The 21,799-nt window shown below is 47.2% G+C and overlaps 1 long non-coding RNA gene across 1 annotated transcript; it reads right to left on the reverse strand.

Annotated features, from left to right (window-relative positions):
• Positions 1-2,784: 2,784 nt before the first annotated feature.
• Positions 2,785-4,232, reverse strand: LOC138082620 (uncharacterized). The gene is made up of 3 exons (XR_011145146.1): positions 3,953-4,232; positions 3,543-3,648; positions 2,785-2,917 (listed from the first exon to the last, which is right to left on the reverse strand). It is a non-coding gene; the product is annotated as an uncharacterized lncRNA (long non-coding RNA).
• Between the last annotated feature and the right edge of the window lie 17,567 nt (positions 4,233-21,799).

The following is a 21,799-nucleotide window of genomic DNA, read 5'->3' on the forward strand; positions in this document are numbered from 1 at the left end:
CAATCCCCCCACCCTGTGCCTTCGATCAATGTGACAAACGCTCTCTGGGCAGAACCCCTGAGGCTGTCTTCTCTGCCACCCACCCCTCCTTCCTTCCCAACGAGTCCAGGGAGATCTGAACAGAGGGGTGATGGATAGCCCTGTCTCATTGTTCCAGACTCCGAATCCACCAGGGCCGGGGAGAGCTGCATAAATCAGCCTGGGCTGGGCTCTCACCAGCGTGATGACTCGACAAGAGGAATGGAAGGCGAGGGACCATAAAACTGTCGATGGGCTAAGTCGTTTCATTCCAAGTCAGGGCCAGGGAGAGAAAATGTTTGGTTCTTGGGAGACAGACTTATTTGAAGAGGATGGATAAGCTGACGGAGGGAGGTCTGCATGTCTGGATGCTCAGAGGGAAGGAGGCAGAGAGGGGCTGGTCCACTAAGAGGTCTTCAGCTGAGTCGTCCCTCATCTGTGTCCATTCACTCCCACCATCCTAGAGGCGTGGGAGATACTCGTGTCCCAAACTTGGATAACGTTTGGAAAAATTAGCCTCTAGTGAGGATGGAAGATTCTCACCCAGATGGCTGATAAAACATCCTTTCCCCTTCTCTAAAGCAGGAGCAGCTTGGCGGGGGGCATGTTGAAGAGCAAGGACTTCCCTGGTGGTCCAATGGCTAAGAATCTGCCTGTCAAAACAAGGTTCACAGGTTCGAACCCTGGTCCAGGACGATCCCACAGGCAGTGGAGCAACCGTGCCCATGTGCCACAACTACCGAGCCCACGCTCTCGGGCCCGTGCTCCACAACAGAAGCCCCCGCACTGAGAAGCCTGCACAGCACAAGCGGAGAGAGAGGAGCCCCGGCTCGACGCAACTAGAGGAAAGCCACGTAGCAATGAAGACGCAGCACAGCCAATGAATAAGTAAATAAATAAAACTGTGATCAGGAGTCATTCCCATTTGGTTTACTCAAATGTTTACTGAGCAACCCTGAGTGCCAGGCACTGTGCTCTGTGCTGGGGAAAACCCTGTTAACATGAGAGCTCACAGTCAAGCGGAGGGACAAGGAAGTAGAATCATACATCGACGGCAGGTCCATCGCTGTCCTTACTCACAGCACTTCTGGCATTTGCTGATTTGCTTGTCGTTCTCCCCTTATGAGACTGGAAGCTCCTTAAAAGGAGAAAGGGGAGGGAGACAGTATCTAAGGGCCAATTATATGTTCCTGTTACGTACCATAGTCATTCCATCTCCACCCTAACGCTTTGGGGTGCATTTTATTATCTTCATTTTACAGATAAGAAGATTGAGGCTCAGAGAGGTTAATTCACTTGCCCGAAGCCAAAGCAGTGTGTGGGAGAGCTGGGACACCTAACGAGGACACAACCCAAGGCGGCATGTCCCCACACACTGCTCAGGGTCTCCCCACATTGGGCCCCTTAGCCCCTGCAGCAGTGCCTAACCCAGGACATTATTGATTATATCAGGAGGGAGGGGTTAGGAGGAGCATGGTTAAGGCTGGGGAGCAGGTCAGGGAGGACTTTGCAGAATAGCCTACTGGACAGTTTTAAAGAGCAGACGGAATTTGCCAAAATGACAAGGGAAGGAAAGCCAACAGGCAAATGACAGGGAGACATGAAGCAGCCCCCTACTCAAAAGCCCCCTGCTCCCCATGAGTCCCCCTCCCCCTCCCACCCTGGGCCTGAGAAACAGGAGCTCGGCAGTGACATACTTGGGGCTTCTGTGCTATGGAGCAGCAGGCTTTCGTTTTGTTGTTATTGTTGGTAAATTTCCTGGGACCAGATGATAAGATCCAGGGAGGATCCAGTCTGCTTTTCTCCCAAGTGTAATTCCAACACCTAGTGTGGGGCCTGGCTCAGTTTGGAATGAGTGAAAGAGCTGGACCAGGAAAAAAGAGGTTTTCCTTACATGCCTGCCTTCCCATGAGGCCCGTATAATTGGGCCAGTCTGGGAGCCTCTCCTGTTTGGGGTCACGAAAAACCACTTTAAGGCCAAACAAGCAGCAAGGTCAAACCAAAGAAAGAGAGAGCCAGGGGCCTCGAGCAGTTGGCAAAGAGCAGCCCTGCTCCTCCATCTTCTCTGCTTCTTTCTCCAGTTCTGGAGCCAAAACCAGGCTGTGAGCTGAGAGAAAGGGGCTGCAGAGCAGAGAGTAGTCCTGGCCCCAGGCTCTAGCTCAGCAGGTGGTGCTAGTAGTAAAGAACCTGCCTGTCAATGCAGGAGATAGAAGAGACTCAGATTCGATCCCTGGGTCAGGAAGGTTCCCTGGAGGAAGGCATGGCAATCCACTCTAGTGTTCTTGCCTGGAGAATCCCATGGACAGAGGAGCCTGGTGGGTTACAGTCCATAGCGTCACAAAGAGTCGGACACGACTGGAGTGACTTAGCACGCACAGGGCCCACAAGAGTCCTTGTGAGGCAGAAGCCTGAGGAACACCAACATTCAAGGGACAGTATGAAGAAGAGGAGCCAGCAAGGGGAATTCAGGAGCTGTGTGACCCAGACGGACATCAGTCACCCATCCCCTTCTTCTCCAGGACACAGGCATCACCCCCAGGGAAGCCTGTGAGCCTGTGGGTCAACAGCCTACCCTTTAGAAACAAACTACAAGGCACGAACCAAGGACAAGAATGTGAGAGGGAAAAACTGAGAATTAGAGTGTTTCACAATTAATTTTTTTTAAGAGAATGAAGAAAGAAGAGTGGTAAATGGGTCAACAGAGAGAGGAATCACAAGCCAAGGGACTATGGAGCAGGCAGACTCACCCTACAGAGCGCTGGAAAGCTCAGCCTTTGGCAGCACCAAGCACTGTGGCGCTGGGTTCAGACGCCTGATGGACAGGGGGCATGGGTGGAAAGTCTGTCTGCGGAAGGGGTCCTTCCTCTCCCAACACAGCCAGTCAGTCATGCCCTTTATCCTTCAGGAAATGAGAAATTTTTTCTCTGGAGAAACTAAATAAGCACAATATCGGACTTGAGAACACCAAGTATGGCGGAAGGTGAACAGTAAGGAAGAGAGGTGGATTTAGTCTTTTCTCTGACCCACCTAGCAACTCTGAAACACCACCAACCAGTAGATTGAAACATTCTACTCTGAAGAATTGAACAGCCCCAGAGAGAACTCCAGTTACTGATATCTGAAGTTCCCTCAATAAAAAGATTTATTTTCCACCCAATCATCCTGATAAAGCCCATCGGTCAGCAGATTCTGGCACTTATATAACAAGCCTCCAAAATCAACGTTTAGTGTCTCTTCCTTAAGTGTGTATAAACAGTTGAGAATCATCAGAGTTGTTTTCTTTTTTAATTTTTAAAGTTTTAAACAGGAAAAAAGGAGCAAGTAAACAGGAAAAAAAGGGATCTAACAATAGAAATTTTGCAAGGAACAAAAGTTCAGAAAGAGCAATAACACCAGTCCACAAAGATAAAAGGAAAGATTGTATTCACAAAACAAGAAGAGGCTGCAATGAAAAAGGAAAAAATTAAATGAAAAAAGCCTCTTTTAAGTTAAAAATATAATTAAAATTTTTTTCAAAAACTCACGTGATTCAGAAGACAAAAACTGAAGAAATCTTCCACCGAGTGAAAATGCAAAAGAAAAAAGAGAAGACCAGGAGAAAAACAAAGGATGTTAGTCTCCTGATTAACCCTGCACAAAAAAATGAGAAAAAGATATATACCAGTCAGTGCATGCCACCATAATCATTATGACATTTAAATCATGAGGAATAAATGAAAATTTCTAAAGTCTTCTAAAGAGAAAAAAACAAGTAAAAGACACAAGAAAAAGAAAACATCAAACTTCTTCAAAAACAACATCAGATGTTAAGTATACCTTCTAAATTCTGAAATAAAATATTTTTAAATCTAGAATTCTATCTCAAATAAATGATCAGTCACATGCCAGAATAGTATACATTATTTCCAGGTAGCCAATGACTCCAGAAAATTACCTCCCAAGCACGAATTCTTAAGAAGTTATTAGAAACTGGAGTTTATGGGGTTCAGTGATAGTCCACTAAAGAGATGCTGCTGCTGCTAAGTCACTTCAGCCATGTTCGACTCTGTGTGACCCCATAGACGGCAGCCCACCAGGCTCAAAGAGATGAGAGATTCAATAAATAGAGGATCCAATGTGGGAAGGCAGTAAAGGAAATATTCATAATGATGATAAAGGAAAGTCTCAAGATGACAACTATCCACTGTTTCAATTCCAAAAGCAGCCAATCCAGACTAAAGCAGAAAAACAGAAAGTTCCTGGAGGAATAACTGTAGGACAAAGTGGAACTGTAGGAAAAATTGACAGGTGTCAGCAGAATTGTTAAACCATCTGAAAAAAATGCATTATAAGTACCTTTGGACATCAGGTCAATATAAAAGGAGGCAATTATTAACTCTAGGAAGAAACAAAGAACTGTACAAAAGAGGACACATGGTCACAGTACACTACTTGACTCGGGAAGAAATATTTGCACATTCATTAATATATAAACAAAGTATCGATTTAACAAAAAATAAGTTTATGCTGGAAAGATAGAAGGAGAAGTGCTGGAATGAAATTGAGGGAGAATTGTGTGGGAGAACTAAGTTCTCATCTACCATGGTAGAAAGTCAATGTACAAGTTCTAAAATTAGCAAATCAAGAAATAGCAACAAAAGATATTATTTTAAAACACAGCCATGTATTAAAGAAAAAGAGAGAAATGAGCTATAAAAACAGAGTGACTGCTCTGGAGAATGGGAGTGTGAAGGAGAGAAGCAAGGCAAACTATGTATATGTACTATGTGATTAAAATTAAAATTAAAGATTTGAAAAAGGGCCTCTATGGCTCACACACAGTCCAGCTTACATCCCCAGGGTGTGAGATCAGATGAAAATTTTTAGCCAAAGCTCTGATCAAAATAAATGATGCAAAATTAAATAAAAATTAAAACAAAATAAATGATACATTTTTTTATCTGCGTGTCTGCATATACCCGATAGGCTTCAGAGATGAAGGGATCTGATCCTGGCCCCAGCTGTGGACATTACAGGCAATTCTCAAACATACCGTGATATTTCATGTCTGTGCGTGCTGATCTTTCTGATTAGAATGCCTGAAAACAAACCCCTCAAGCCCCTAAGATGATGAATTTCTCTTCAACCTTTAAAACCCTTCAGAGTTACTGCGTCTTTTAGAAAGTCTTTCTTGATACCTCTTCCCCACAGTTCTTTTTCCGTCTTTTGGCCTACGTCTGACTCTTCTGTGTATCCCTCTAGCAGAGCATCCGTCACCCCATGTTTCAGCTGGTAATAAGCTGACTCCCTAACCAACCCGCGACCTTCTCTGCAGTCATCAGCTTGTGCTCGTAATAAGATGACTCCCTAACCAACCTGCGACCTTCTCCGCAGTCATCAGCTTGTGCTGGCTATACTGCAGGATGAGCGGCCACAGGGTCTCAGGCACTCACTGCACGAAGGTTTATCTCTCGTCACGTTACGTGGCGGCTGTGGCTCTGGATCTACTCCATGTCTTCTCTCCTTTAGGTGGTACCCAGCTAAAGGCGCAGCCCTCTTCTGGACACGCCACTCTCCTGGCAGATAGAAAAGAGAAAACGTGGGCAGGACCATAACGTGGCCCCAAAAGCCTCTGCTCAGAAGTGACTTACATCACTTCCGCCCAAGCTTCATTGGTCAAAGCTACTCACATGACCACATCTGACGTCAATGACCCAGGTTAAATACAGTCCTCTCATGGTGGAAGGAAGTGAAGAACTGCATAACACCATCTACTACGGGCTCCTTGGTGGGGTCCACAGCTTATTTCTGCATCCGGGACCTGACACAATGTTTGGCACCAAGTAGGCATTCAGTGCATTTTCACCAACTTGAACTGAATTATCAAATATACAAATCTGAGAACAGAAGGAGAATTGAAAAAGGGGAAGGGCTGATGTACAAACTCATGGTATGTGAAATAGCACTGGGCTAGGAATCAAAAGACTAAGCCCCAAAAGCCAAGACACCTTTCTGGGCTCATCTTTAATGGAAGGAGATGAGCTAGAGGCTCTCTAGGGTCCCTTCCGGTTCTAACCTTTAAAAGAGTTTGAAATGTGTTCCTTAGTATCTGCTTGCCAATCTGCCAACTTCTATTAGTCATGTGTCCAGGCCTAAAACTGGAAAAAATAAAAATAAACCCCTAAATTAGTTCACGCGCCAAAACTGAAAATTCACCCATGTCTGTAAAAGAAAACAAAACTATACTTCAAAAAGGAATATTTTTCAACAAAAATATTGTGGCAACTCTGTTTTTCTTTAATAAACTATTTTCTGTTTTGAGCACATTGTTCTAAGCCACAAGATTTCCAGTTACAGGAAAGCTAGCATGGCATTGCAGAGGGATGATCACACGTCTGAATGGATCAACACGGGGTTCAGGTTCACACGTGGAAACTGTCACATCAATTAAAACTCACACATAGCAGAAATTCTTTGTTTGTTGAACAAATACATACCCGTCTAGGCTGGATTTATTGGGCTCTGAAGCTATCACTCCCAATCCAATTTATCCTTCTTTCTGTATATCTGTACGTGGTCTTTTTTTTAAAGCTTTTAGAAAAAGAAATATATAAAAAGGGTTGAGAAATCCTGTAGCTAATGGGCTGATGTACTAAGAGAATTATTTAACAGAGGCTGAGTCCTGAGCCCTGTGTTCACCTCAGCAGAAGGTGAATGCTGTGATGATCCTGTTTGTTTAGAGGAATGTGTCCCCTTAAGTTTGTACCCATAAATTATGGGTGCCAACCCAGGTATCCATCACTGTCAGATCATAAAAACAACATGTACATGGCATTTAGTATATACCAGGATTGTTCCAGATTCTTTACATATATGAACTCTCATATTGATCAGAGCCACTCTAGGAAGTAGGTCTTGTTATCATCTCCAGGTGACTGATGGGGAATCAAGGTACAGTTTAAATAACCCATCTGAGGTCACACATTAAGAAGCAGGGCTGGGTTTTAAAACTGAGCAATCAGGCTCCAGTCTGAACTCAGGTCAGCTCTTCTTTATTCTGCCTGAGCATGTGGCATGCTATCAAATGAGCTGGTTCCATTCCTGGATATAGGTATAGCCTGAAGCCATCAGCATACAATCTCTTTCCCTCTTAAAGACCCTTGCCATAAGGCTTCCCTGGTGGCTCAGTGGTAAAAAAAAAAAAAAATCCACCTGCCAATGCAGGAGACATGAATTCCATCACTGGGTTGAGATGATCTCCTGGAGAAGGAAATGGCAACTCACTCCAGTATTCCTGCCTGGGAAATCCCGTGGTCAGAGGAGCCCGTGGGCTACAGTCCACAGGGTCACGAAAGAGTGGGACATGACTGAGCGATTAAACAACAACAAACTTACCCTGCCCAGCCCAGGAGGCTGTGGTTTCCACCCTCAAACTGTGGGCACTATGAGTAAAGTGAGTGAGTTTGGCTCCCTCAGATGCCAGAAAGAGTCATTTTTTTTTAAGATGAGGATGTTCATCTCTCCTCACCCATCTCCCAAGCCTCGAGACTCTATGCCCTCTCGCCTGGATGAGTGTAAGCAAAGATGATGTCTCACTGGGACAGTGGGGTCTCATTCCTTGTGGCCACAGCACTGCCATCGTCAGGCAAGGATCTTTCCTGTAAAGGCCAATCAATATTGCTCCACCCCACGTCCCCACCCTTTCCTGCTCCTCGCTCTATAACTGCTATTGATTACAGCAAAGCTGGGAAGCAAATGCCAAAATATATCAATCAATCACCAAGATGGCAGAGAGACTTTATTAAAACCATTACACCTTCTTCTGTTTTCCTGCCCACCCCAGCTTCCTCCGCCCAGTGGCCATTTCTCTTGGAAGGTTTCCAAGAACTTTGCAGACATGATCTGATGGCTGGTGGAATTTCCTCTATTTGGGGAAAATTTAGACTCTGAGAAGGAGCAAGAACAAGTCCCGTGGTGAGAAGATAGAAACCAGGTGTGTGAAAAAACACGCATGTGTCTGTGTGTAGTACGTATATGAAAATGTGCACGTATGCCAGTTGGTTTAAAGGAAAACCTAGAACTTAGTCACATTTCAGAAACACTTGGTAATTATCACTGAATTTTTTACAAATCAATTCCTTCTGGTCGCTTAATGTCCTTCACTAAGTGGTTTAATTGTGAAATTTCACTTTATAATTGGGTTCATTGTAATGCAGAAAGTGGTAGATTTGCATAAGCAGATGACAAACAGTTAACAAAATCCATTAGCAGAGAAGGAGGCATCCAATGGGCCACACACCTGGGCTTGGAATCAAACCTGTGGTGAGGGAGTGCCTGCCCCAGCCCAGGCCTGTTGCCCCTAAGCAGACGGAGGGGAAGCAAAAGAAGCATTTCAAGTGCTTTCTCGATGCTCAGCATGGGAGGAAACCAGCCCATGAGCAGAAGACACAAAGTGAGGAAGAATTTTTCCTTGTCCCTCAAAGACCAGACACCTTTCTGTGCAAGGAAACTCAGGCAAGGATTTTTAAAGAATCCAGAATGTACACAGATCTTTGACAACTCTTATTCCGGGTTTCTGAAAAGACCATTAGACTCAGAATAATCCTCTCCAGTATTCTCGCCTAAAGAATCTGATGGACAGAGCAGCCTGGTGGGCTACAGTCCATAGGGTTGCAGAGAATCAGACATGACTGATGGGACTTAGCATGCACACAGAAGGGAGTATGGAGCCCTGACCTCCAGTCCTCATTCTGTCATGAGCTAGCAAGGAGCCTCCTGTTGGGAACCTCAACAGATCCTATCTAAATGTCTGTGTGTCTCAAGTTCCTGCTATCAACACAGGTAACTGACAAAATGATTCACTCATTCCAAAAATATTTACTGAGCCCTTGCTATGAGCAGGTACTGTAAAAATTACGGAGACTCACAAGGAGGTGGGGTAAGGACCAAGCTGGAGGACATGCAGATAAGCTGGAGAAAAGGCGCTGCTCTCATGGAACTGGTCTGATGGAGCGTTATGAAGTGGACTGTATCCTCCCTAAATTCACATGCTGAAGCCCTAATCCCCAGTGTGGCTGTGTCTGGAGACAGAGTCTTTAAGGAAATGCGTTCATGCATGTTCAGTGGCGTCTGACTCTTCATGACGCTATGGACTGTAGCCCGCCAGGCTTCTCTGTCCATGGGATTTTCCAGGCAAGAATACTGGAATGGATTGCCATTTCCTTCTCCAGGGAATCTCCCATGTCTCCTGCATTGGTCAGAGCCAATGAGCCACCTGGGAAGCCCCTCTTTAGGGAAGTAATTAAGATTAAATGAAGTCATGAGAGTGGGGTCCTGATCCAATAGGACTGGTGTGCCTATAAGAAGAGGAAGGGATGTCAGAGCCTTCGCTCTCACCACGCGCGAACAGAGAAGAGGCCACGTGAGAACACGGGGAAGAGGGTCCATCTGCCTGCCAGAAGGAGAATCCTCACCAGAAACCAACCCCGCTATCAGCTGGTCTGGGCCAGGCAGCCTCCAGATCCATGACAAAATAAAGCTGTGTTATCTCGGCCACCTACTCGGTGGCATTTTATTATGGCAGCTGGGGCAGCCTAACGTTTCAGCATGGGAGGGGGCCTGATCAGGTGCACTCTGCCCAATTCTAGGGATAAGGGAAGGTTCCCAGAAGGATTGGCAGGGGAAGAGAAACCAGGGCAGGGCGCCTCTGTGGACGGAGCCTGTAGTGTCAGAGGAGGAGTGGAGAGAACAAGGCTGAGTAAGTGAGGGGAGCCCTCTGGGGGAGGTCTCAAGATCTTGAAGATCTTGAACACCAAGACACTGCTCTACCTTGTAAAACTTTGGACCCACCCATTGATGATTCTGATTCTGCTGGGGGAAAAAAACGCCAGCTTGGGTTCTATAGGAACGAAGAAGTAGTTGACGTTCCTTGCCATCCTATGCAGTGGAATCTCCCTTCAGCATGTCTACATACATTCCCCGTGGAAATCTTTTGCTTTTCTCTCTATAAGCTCCCCGCTAGCCTTTCAGAGCATCTGCTGGGATGGTTCCTTCTTCAGGTGCTCGCTTTCAATTCTGCAAAATTCCCTTGCTTTTTGTTAATAATTGCTAAAATTAGCCCCTAGTGGCTCAGCTATAAGTAATCTGCCTGCAATGCAGGAGATGTGAGTTCAATCCCGGATCAGGAAGATCCCCTGGAGTAGGATATGGCAACCCACTCCAGTATTCTTGCCTGGGAAATCCCATGGACAGAAGAGCCTGGCATTCATGGGGTGGCAAAGAGTAAGACACGACTTAGCAATTAAACAACAACAAAATTGAGTTAGCTAAGGCTAACTGTGTACCAGACACTGTTTTGAGGGCTTTTTGTGTATTAGCTCTTTTAATCCTCAAAACCACCACATAAAGTAGATTCTATTAACTCTAGTTTATGGATGAGGAGGCTGAGCACAGAGAGATTAAGACGCTTGCCTTGGGCCACTCAGCTAAAAATGGAGCAGCCAGGATTAAAACCTGCAGTCTAGCTTGGGTGTCTTTACTCCTAACCACAAATCCATATTGTCTTTGGGGGGTGGGGGGAGGGACAGAGAAACTGAGACTCGGGTTCCCATAGCTAGTTTTAAGTGCAAGAGTCTTTCTGATTCCGGCGCCTATGCTCTTGATCTCTCAAGCGAATGGAGAAGAGGTCGGCGGCTTTGAGAGTCACTCAGTAAGGAAACTAAGTAGAACCACCATAGCACAGTTGAAAACTAAGGGAGAGGGGAAAGAGAAAGAGGAGGTTGGGGTGACAGCCAGGTCTCTGGTAAATCGCACAGCCAGACCTTCATCATCTTGTGACACTTTCTTAATTCATTTATTTGTTTAACAAATGACAAATACTTAGCCAGAATCTACTATGATTTGGCACTGGGCTGAGAAAAGAGGAATAGCTACATATTAATGACCGTGACACTCATCTGCCCCTTCCCCTTGCCCTCATCAAGGACTTTACATTCTAGGAAAGGGCTGATATATGAATAAACACAAAAATTATCACAGTGTGATTATATATGTCTATCAGTATATGTCTTTCTATCCACAAAGCATTGAAATGAGGACAGCCTATCTCTGCCTAAAGGGGTCAGGGGAAATATCACCTTGAGGAAGGTGCCATTTAAGCCTGTTGTGAAGGATGATGGGAATATCCCAGGAGAGCAGCTGGGCTCCTTGGAGCATCCCTGGAGAGTATATGAGAGATCCCCGAATCCCTGGACACAGAGGCATAGAATCAGAGCATGTGAGCAGTGAGAGGAACCTCAGAGGTTTTCTTGTTCAGCGCCGTGTCAGGCCCTGCAGGCACAGCCCCATCAGAGAGTCAGCCCAGCCCCAGTTCCAGCCCGGAACCGAACACAGCTCCCTTGGGGAGCACACAGGCAGACGGTCAACAATCAACAGGACAGCACCTGTGTTCTGGGCCTTGTGATCCACCGGTTGCAGAGGGTAAGGGAGACAGAAGTGGGGAAGAAGTCAAGAAAGTCTCCACCTCCCTGGTTTGTACAACTAAAGAGACAGCTCTGAACCTCCGCCTCCCCCAGCACCTCCCAGGTTCCCAGCTTCCGGCTTCCACATCCCGCTCTCCCCAACCACCCCGTGTTAGGTTTCCAAGTAAGGATCTCTTTCTCCGTCCCTCGCTTCTCTCTGCTCTTTCAATTCCATCTTCAGTTGCAGGTTCTCTTTTCAACTGTTCCCGGAGAACCCAGCTACTACCGGTAGCTCTGCCCTGTGGTCCATCACGAAGGTCAAAGGGCTGCCGTTCAGCAATCTGCCAGCAGGGGGCAGTCCTGCAGCCGGTCTCCATCCCGGCCCGAACCTCCCAGCCCCCAGGCCGGTCACAACTCCTTAGAGATGCAAATTGAGAGGCAGCCTTCCTAACCCGAGAGGGCTGCTAATTCTCTGAAGAGTATGCAGATTTCCAGCCTGCCTTTGCCTGGGTTTGTTTGTTTTACTTTGCAATAAATTTAATACAGATTGCCTGAAGCAGAGAGGCAGATGGACTATAAACTCTGCATTTTGAGCAGCCTTAGTTACTGGGTTGGTGTGGGTTTTGATCCCTGTTTAAATTATATCTATGAAATTTGACATGGATTTGGATCTGTGGTTTGCTGGCTTCGTGGTGCTCTGGAGCCGCTTCTAGAGAATTTACAAGGGCTGATTTGATTATGGGGACTTTAATTTCTCACAGAGGCTAACAAGGAGGCTGAGGAGCCTGGCTGATGTGTAACAGAAAGAAGGGAAAAGGAGAAAGTTAGGTTGGGTTGCTGCCTGCCCCGGTGCACATGATGTCAGTACTGTTTTCTCTCACCCTTTGCAGGGCCTTAAGTTAGACACCCCAGGGACCGTGGGCTGAAGCCTGTCCTGACTCAGAGGGAGGGAAGAGGTGGAGTTGTGCAGTGGAAAGTGTCCACAAGAAGCTCGGTGTCCAGGAAAGAATCAGGCGTGCATATGAGGCAGACAGTAAAACGTCTATAAAGAGACATTAACATGAAGCGCACACAAAGCATTGTATAACAGTGTAAACTGGGCTTGAGGGGACGTGGCAGAAGCAGGGGAACTGCAGCTCATCCCTCCCACTGGCACCTGGTCTGTATGCCAAGGGGCAGCCCTCTCCCCTCCCTGCTCCCTCTTAGACCACCGAAGGGAAGGTGATGCAGTGAACCAGGAGTAGGACAAGCCAGGTTCTGGCCCCAGCTCCTCCAGATGTTTGTTGCAAAGTTGGGCAATCGGTTCCGCTTCATGGAGCCTCAGTTTCTCTATCTGAAAATCAGAATCACATGATTGTCACAAGGCCCAAGTAGGATAACTTGGGTAAGAATGGATGTATGTTGGAAAAGACTGGAACATAAACTGTCTCTGAGTGATCAGGCCATTTTCTCCATTACGAAAGAATCACTGATTAGAATGGGAAGGCCTGGGGCAGAGGGGAGGTATGAAGGGAATTCTGCAAACTTCTCATAAGACTGAGAGTTGGGCCCCACAGTCCAGGCAGGTTCAGAGGCTGGCTCTCGGACTTGGCCCTTCTGCTCACCTGCACACGGAGCCTGTATACGAGCAGAGGCCTGGCTGGGCACCAGGGGTGGTTTCCAGCAGCAGCAGACTCTGGGCACTGTTCTGGGGGACTCTGGGGGCCTGGACCCCCAGCCTGAGCTGGGCAGGGAGGTGGAGCCACACACTCATCTTCCCTGTGAAATCCCAGAGTCCAGGCAGAGCCAGCCACAGGGCCTGAGGGAGGGCCCTTTCTCTGCGCCCCCTCCTGTGCATGTCTGTGTCCTTTCGCAGAGGCTGGGCCGGGAAGGGAGCTACAAAGAGTCACTGAGGCAAAGGGACAAAGAGAAGGAAGAGGGCAGATAAAGGAAGAAGGAAGGAACACAGGACATGCTGATGTGTGTTCCTTGCTGGTGGGGGGAAGATTGCCAGAAGACAAGCAAAGAAGTGAGAAGCCTGCAAACGGGACCAGAGAAGCAAAGGGCCAGGCTTTGCAGGGGGAGGGCAGCTGTGGGAGGTAGAGGCTGAGATTAAATGGAAATGAGGGCTTGGTCACCATGGAGAAAGAAGCTGGAAGCTTTGGCAGCAGTTAGTCTATTAGGAGGAAAGGAGGGGATGAAAGCTGCTGTGGGTGTGTCTCTACTCACCAAGGGGTTGGAAAATAGCCAGCTAATTCAGCCCCGAGCAGGGAGTGAGGGGAGGGGGGGGAGGGTGAAGACCACCAGTTGAATGGTTGAATTCTCCCCAAAACAATAATCCTTTTCCACTGTCACTTCGACATTCTACCTGTTCCTCTGACCTCGGAACACAGTAAATTAAAACTGTTAGTTGTCAAGATTTTGTTAAATTAAATTTGCTGACCCTCCCCACCACACCCACACACTCCCTCTCTCTCTGACTCCAGTGATCTATATGGCAAGGAAAAGAAAGTGTGTTAGTTGCTCAGTCGTGTCTGACTCTTTTCGATCCCATGGACTGGGGTTCACTAGGCTGCTTTGTCCATGGAATTCTCCAGGCAAGAATACTGGAGTGGGTAGCCGTTCCCTTCTTCAGGGCATCTTCCCAACACAGGGATCAAACCCAGGTCAGGGCATCTTCCCAACGCAGGGATCAAACCCAGGTCAGGGCATCTTCCCAACCCAGGGATCAAACCCAGGTCTCCCACATTGCAGGTGGATTCTTTACCAGCTGAGCCACAAGGGAAGCCCAAGAATACTGGAGTAGGTAGCCTATCCCTTCTTCAGGGGATCTTCCCAACTCAGGGCCCTAACTGGGCCTCCCACTCTGTAGGCAGATGCTTTACCATCTGAGCTACCAGGGAAGCCACCAGATAAGTGAGGGGAGGAAGCCCTAAATTCTGTGGCAGCGATGGAAGAAGGAAGATGAGGCTGAGGCCAGGAAGGGCTGGGGAGGGGGGAAGGATGATGGCAGAAGTGAGGGTAACCAGACACCCCGCTCTTCATAGAACCTCCTGATGGAAGATGAGGAAGTTCAGCTAGCACAGGCCATAAGCCCAGAGGATGGTCACTCTGCTTTCCAGTTTGTGCCCGGGCAGTACCACCCTTAGACCCGCCACTGGGACTCTGCCGGACCCCACACTTCAGAAGGGCCTGTGCCCCCTCTTATATGGGCATTCCTTCCCAGGGGACAGGGAGCAGAAATCTTGCTCCCCTTTCTGAGTCGAGTTCCAGGGACTGGGCCAGCCGAAGGGTGAGCACTGGAAGGGGAGTGGGGAGTTATGATACAGACACATCTTGGGACAGGGATCAAGGGACATGGGGCTCCTGGCAGACCAGAGCTGTGCTGGGGATGGGAAAGGTGGGGAGGGGAGGTGCTGGGGGCAGGCCTCCCCACAACCCCTTGCCTTGGCCCAAGAATGTCTGCCCTGAGCAGGGGAGAGCCTGGCTTCAGAGATGGAGGTAAGGAGATTGAAAAAAAAGCCAGGAATCCAAGATTGTTAGAGGTTAGAAGCTGAAGGAGAAAAAGGAGCCAGAGTCAGGACAATTGAGCATGTGTGGCATAGGACAGGGGAGAAAAAGAGAACTGTAAGGGCATCTCCTGTGAGGTTTGGTACATGCTCATACCAAAACCCATTCATTGTTTATCTGCAATTTGAATTTGACTGGCTGCCCTGTATTTTATCTGGCAACTTCTCCCTGAGGCTGGAGGAGTTGGAATGGTGGCCGGGAGGCTATGTCACGAGTTCGGTGAGGACAAGAGTATCTTCATAGATCTGAGAGGCAGACAATCTTCCTAAAGCTAAGCATGCCAGAGAGCCCTAACCATACAGTGTCAGTGGGTCAGGCCAATTCTTCCAACCATGATGGGTTATGAAAGACCCCGTCATTTTCAAAGGCCTTGGGCTATGTAGAGAGTATGGCCCCTTATCTGTCAATGACTGAGATGGAACCAAAATTCAAGTGGTAGACAACTGAGTCCCCCAAGGGGGAAAAAAATTCTCTTTTTGCACCTGCTGGAATCCCAGAGGCTAGCGAGGTTCAAACTGATAAGAAAGAATTTCCTTCACTGAAAGCATCTTGCCTCAGTGCTTCATGTTGAAAAGGGGGTCTCTGCCAGCAAAGGAGAAGTGTAATTCACACTTTTTGTGAAAGTTGACACAACTCTATGCTATTTTTTTACACTAAAACTCTCCTACTGTAACTGATGCTCTTGTTTTCAGAAAATAACCTCTTAGATGCTATGTTCCAAGAACGTAAATAAAGAAATACATGAATCAATAATAATCTTACATTAATTTTGAACTCAGTTATGAAAACAGAAGCAAAAGAAATCAATGGATGCCAAACAAAAAAGGATGGACTCAGAAAAACAATTTTTAATCCCCCAAAGTTTCACAAGGGTAAGATAAACAATAGAGAATATAATAATATTAAAACCAAAATAATAAAGGAACATAACAGCAGTGTCCTGTTAAGTAACTGGATGGGATTCATCAGCGTAGCAACTGGTGCTGAGCGTTTTTTAATTTTCTCCCTGCTGGAGATTCGCCTCTCACAGTCTCAACAAAGAGATGAACTGCTTGTCAGAGATGAAATCTTCCACAGAGCAAAATGGCATTCTCTGGTGTTTATTTTCTTCTTCATACCTCCTCCCCAAAGAGGAAAAGCTGATCATTATTTAAAAGACCCAAAATCTAGAAACGATTCCTTCTATTCCTGAGGATCACCCAATTACATCATGCAAAGAGTTAATTTCACTATGGTCCATGCTGGGAAGCCAGGTTTAATACAAATTACTAACTGTCTTTCCTTAGGAAGGAATCACTTTGAAAAAACAGAAGACAGAGGCAGACCCAGTATTTAAAGGATGCATCTGGGCCAAGGGAAAGCCCAGTGGTGCCATGGTGCTTTCAACAATGTTAGAAAACTTGAATCCAGGAGAAGAGTGGGACCCAAGCACCAGGGCAGCCACATGAAAAGAACCCACAGCTGAGCAGTCAGGGCTACCTGCTCCTCCACAGGGGGATTCAGCTGCAGGAAAATGACATGATGGCTCAAACTGGACTAACACTGTTAATTTTTTTTTTTTTAGGATTTTGTTAGCATTTAATTAATTCTTGGCTGTGAAAGGCTATAAATGCTGGGAAGTCATACCTATTCTTTTGTCTGCACCTTTTAAGTCATATATGATACAAAAGACTCTGATGCTGGGAGAGATTGGGGGCAGGAGGAGAAGGGGACGACCAAGGATGAGATGGCTGGATGGCATCACGAACTCGATGGACGTGAGTCTGAGTGAACTCCGGGAGCAGGTGATGGACAGGGAGGCCTGGTGTGCTGCGATTCATGGGGTCACAAAGCGTCGGACACGACTGAGCGACTGAACTGAACTGACTGATGATACAAAAAATCCAGGTCCACGTTAGATGTCTGAGAGACTATTTTTCCTCTTTGAGAAAACTCTGAACACTAATCAAATATGAGTAACAATGGTAGAGCAGAAAGACTTAGGCTTGGGGCCTGAGTCTAACATCATTACTGGGCATCAGGGGCAGGTCAGGGCTTCCCTGGTGGCTGAGTGGTAAAGATCCCACCTGCCCAAGCAGGAGACATAAGAGATGTGGGTTCAGCCCCTGGGTCGGGAAGATTCTCTGGAGGAGGGAATGGCAAGCCACCCCAGTATTCTTGCCTGGAGAATCCCATGGACAGAGGAGCCTGGTGGGCTACAGTCCATGGGGTCACAGAGTGGAGTATGCCCGAAGTAACTGACCACACACAGGGGCGAGTCTGTGCCTTTTCACTTTCTCAGGGGTGCTATGAGGATCACAGGAGATAACCAATGTGGAGTAACCATTTTAAAAGTGAAAGTGAAAGTTGCTCAGTTGTGTCCAACTTTTTGTGAGCCCATGGATATAGTCCATGGAATTCTCCAGGCCAGAATACTGGGTGGGTAGCCTTTCCCTCGGAGAAGGCAATGGCACCCCACTCCAGTACTCTGGCCTGGAAAATCCCATGGATGGAGGAGCCTGGTGGGCTGCAGTCCATGGGGTCGCTAAGAGTTGGACACGACTGAGCGACTTCACTTTGACTTTTCACTTTCATGTCTTGGAGAAGGAAATGGCAACCCACTCCGGTGTTCTTGCCTGGAGAATCCCAGAGATGGGGAAGCCTGGTGGGCTGCTGTCTATGGGGTCGCACAGAGTCGGACACAACTGAAGTGACTTAGCAGCAGCAGCCTTTCCCTACTCCAGGGGATCTTCCCAATCCAGGGATCGAACCCAGGTCTCCTGCATTGCAGGCAGATTCTTTACCAGCTGAGCCACAGGGGAAACTATTTTTAAAAGTGTTGCTCAAAGCATGTGAAAAGTATTTTCCATAGTATTGTAATAAAAGGTAAACAGTCTAATTTTGAGATGAATAGTCCCTGGATTCGCCTGCATGAACTCAGTGAGTTGAAGAATATTGCTTCTGGGGGAACTTCCCTGGTGGTCCAGTGGTTAAGACTCCGCCTTGCAATGCAGGGGTTGCAGGTTCATTCCCTGGTCTGGGAGCTAACATCCCACATCCCTCAGTTCAGTTCAGTTCAGTCGCTCAGTCGTGTCCGACTCTTTGCAACCCTATGAATCACAGCACGCCAGGCCTCCCTGTCCATCACCAACTCCCGGAGTTCACTCAGACTCACGTCCATCGAGTCCGTGATGCCATCCAGCCTTCTCATCCTGGGTCGTCCCCCTCTCCTCCTGCCCCCAATCCCTCCCAGCATCAGAGTCTTTTCCAATGAGTCAACTCTTCGCATGAGGTGGCCAAAGTACTGGAGCTTCAGCTTTAGCATCATTCCTTCCAAAGAAATCCCAGGGCTGATCTCCTTCAGAATGGACTGGTTGGATCTCCTTGTAGTCCAAGGGACCCTCAAAAGTCTACTCCAACACCACAGTTCAAAAGCATCAATTCTTCGGTGCTCAGCCATCCCACATGCCTAGTGGCCAAAAACACAGAACATCAACAACAGAAGCAATATTGTAACATATTCAATAAAGACTTTAAAAAAAGAAAGTGTTGCTTCTGTTTTGGTTACCCTAAGAAGACTGCAGGGAGGAGAAGAAAGGACATAGAAGAGGGGACGTGCGCTGAGCCTGCTGGTTTACCTTGCTCAGCTCAGAGACACTGCAGGGCTGCCCCTCCAGCCTTGCTCCCTGACGGGGTTGGTAGACCCTGCTGCCCTGTTCATTCCCAATTCTGCTTTCTTTCTCCTGCCTTCCAAGACTCCCTTCTGAGCCAGTCTGGGAAATGAGACAGAAAAAGTATTACTTAATGGTGTCTGAGGAAGACTTGTCAATTTTTCCTGCTCTGGCCCTCACCCAATTTTCCAATCAGCAGTACTGCACACCACGCTGGACCCACCAACCTTGGTTCAGTCGGAAATTCCAGGCACTGAATTCGCTGAAGGAGAGAAAGCAGAAGTAGAGAAGGCTGGGGTAGAGGCAGGGGTGCGTGTTAGCACCTACCCAGTGTTGACATTTTTGGAAAATGGATGCAAATAAAAATTAGTGACATCTTCGTAGAGAATTTAGACATTAGTAGTTCCCAGACTGCAGCAGCATTTTTGGTCATTATTTGACACCAAAAGGGAAGAGGCTGCTCAAATATTGCTTTTTTTTTTTTTTTTTTTTGTATTTTTACCCCTAGAGCATGAATTAGCCATTGTCTTGCCAACAGAGAATAAAACACAATTCTTTTTTACAAGTAAAAACAAATTCAGTATATAATAAGATACCATTGCCTGGAGAATCCCATGGACAGATACCACTGTAGCCTGGCGGGCTACAATCTGTGAGGTCGCAGAGTCAGACATGACCGAAGCGACTTAGCATGTGCCCCTCCTCAAAAGAGTAAAACAGGCCAGGGCGACAGAAGAGCAAGTCCAAAAACAGGCTTATGCGAGGAAAACTTGACATACGATAAATCTGGCATCATGAATCACAGTAAAAAGAAGAATTATTTCATACATGGTAGAATAAACTTGAATCTATTTCATAACTGAATAAGAAAATAAGCTGTATGTGGAGTCAACACCTCTTAGAAAAGGTGAAAACATAGACCAATAGAAGAAAATATATGATAATATGCTGTGAGCTTGAGGTGGGAAAAGATATCATAACGAGAAAAATGGCTGGAGTTTACATTGCCATTAAAGAGTGCTGTTCAGTGAAGTATACCATCGACCAAGTTAGCAGACAAGTAATGCCTAGAAGAAGACATTTGCACTAACAAACGTTCAGGGAATCCAAAGAAAAACAGAAAGAGGAGACAACAGAAAAACAAGCAAAGTATAGGTCTATAAATAGGTAGGTCATAGAAAGGGACATCTTAAGTTCACAAATAATACGAAGAATACAGAAAAAAAAAATAAGGTATCACTTTCTAGCAGGAGTCCCCAACCTCCAGGATTTAATGCCTGTTGGTCTGAGGTAGAGCTGATGTAATGATAATAGAAATAGAGTGCACAATAAATGTAATGCACTTGAATCATCGCCAAGCCATCCCACCCCTGCCCATGGAAAAACTGTCTTCCGTGAAACCAGTCCCTGGTGCTAAAAGATTGGGGCCCACTACTATACAGCTAATAAATTAGCAAAAAATCAGAACCCTCATAATACTAAGTGCCGGCAAGGATGTAGAGAAACAAGAAAGCTGATAAATGTGAAAACTAGCACAGTTTAGAAGGCAGTTTGGTAGGACTTACTGAAATGAAGACTTCTTGGAACCCAGGACCCAGCACCGCCGCTGCGTGGGTACTCACGCCGGAGGAACTCTTGCACCGAATGTCTATCACCGCCCTGATGGAGGCAGCAAAGTGCCAGTGGCTCTGGGTGTCCATTAACAAGAGAAGAGAAGAGTAAATGGCAGTGACTACAAATGACAAAATTGTGTGTCATGGTAAGACGGAATGAAACAGATCTGCTTAAAGCAACAGGCTTCCCAGCTGGTGCTCATGGTAAAGAACCTGTCTGCCAATGCAGGAGACCCAAGAGGCTCAGGTTCAATCCCTGGGTGAGGAAGATCCCCTGGAGAAGGAAATGGCAACTCACTCCAGTATTCTTGCCTGGAGGATCCCATGGACAGAGGAGCCTGGCAGGCTGTACAGCCCACGGGGTCGCATAGAGTCAGACGCGACTGAACCGACTTAGCACAGGACAAAGGAACAGGGATAGGCTTCCAAACTGGAGATGGGGTGTCATGTGGGGGAGAGGCTAGCTTCATAGCACAATACCATTTACATAAATTTTTTAAAGACACAAAGGAACCCTACTTATGTTTCAAGGGTACATTTGTGGGTAAGTAAACTTCTAGAAGGTGAATTAGAAGGTCATAACAGATGACAGTAGCTCTTCAGGGCCAGCGCACCCACCCCCAGCTGCTGGGATGTTAGTGCTGAGACTAAGGCTGCGACCCGCAAGGGAACTGCTTCACCAAGGTTAGGCCCCTTCTAAGGGAAGCGATCCGTGGTTGGCTGAGGCATGGCTCACAAAGGACCCTTGGGAAAGCTCTCAAGGGTCCTGCCAGCTCTCGAGCTTGCATGGCCTCAGCTGAGTCCTCATTCGCAACCATTATGGAATCAGCTTCGCCTGCAGTCCTAGCCTGGCCACTCTCACGTCCTCATATGTGTCTCTCCTGAATAAACCTGTGCACAACTCTCATCTTAGAACCTTCTCCAGAAAGCCGTCATCAAGGAACACATTCAATAATCAAGAGTCGGAGCCCTCGGTGTGGAGAAGACAGCAGGCATGGAGACAGGGGAACAGAAGGAGGCAATGAGGATCCAGGAAGTCCACGAGAGGTCCCAGCGGACCAGCCCTGACGGCAGAACTCGGAATAAAGAACGTGACCGACGCCGTCAGGTGCAAAACCCACAAGATCAAAACCATCCGCCTGCGGGCAGTTCACACGCTGCGCCTTCCCTGTTCGATTTACTCTGCCACTGAACACCTGCCTGTGGGCCAGTGGACTCAAAAAAGCCAGGCAGGTAACTCAGCGAGGTCTTATGTTTTCTTACCCTTGTCACCAGGGTCATCCTTGAGAACCTGGAAGCCAGGGATCACCCCGCCTGGCTACCCTCACCTTGGCCTAAGCCTATCCTTACTGCAAGGAGCTATGAGAGAGCTGCATCCTGTCCACGGGGGAAGGTGAGAGTCAGACAGAGACTATGTTTTCACCTCAGGCCTAGCACAGCCTCAGATTCAACCGAAATAAAGAGCCTGTTTTTTCCGTTCACTCTGTCACCAGATGGAGCAAGATCTCTTCATGGCGCTTATGATGTGGGG

The sequence above is a fragment of the Capricornis sumatraensis genome, chromosome 8, assembly GCF_032405125.1.
Source record: "Capricornis sumatraensis isolate serow.1 chromosome 8, serow.2, whole genome shotgun sequence".
NCBI classification, from domain to species: domain Eukaryota; kingdom Metazoa; phylum Chordata; class Mammalia; order Artiodactyla; family Bovidae; genus Capricornis; species Capricornis sumatraensis.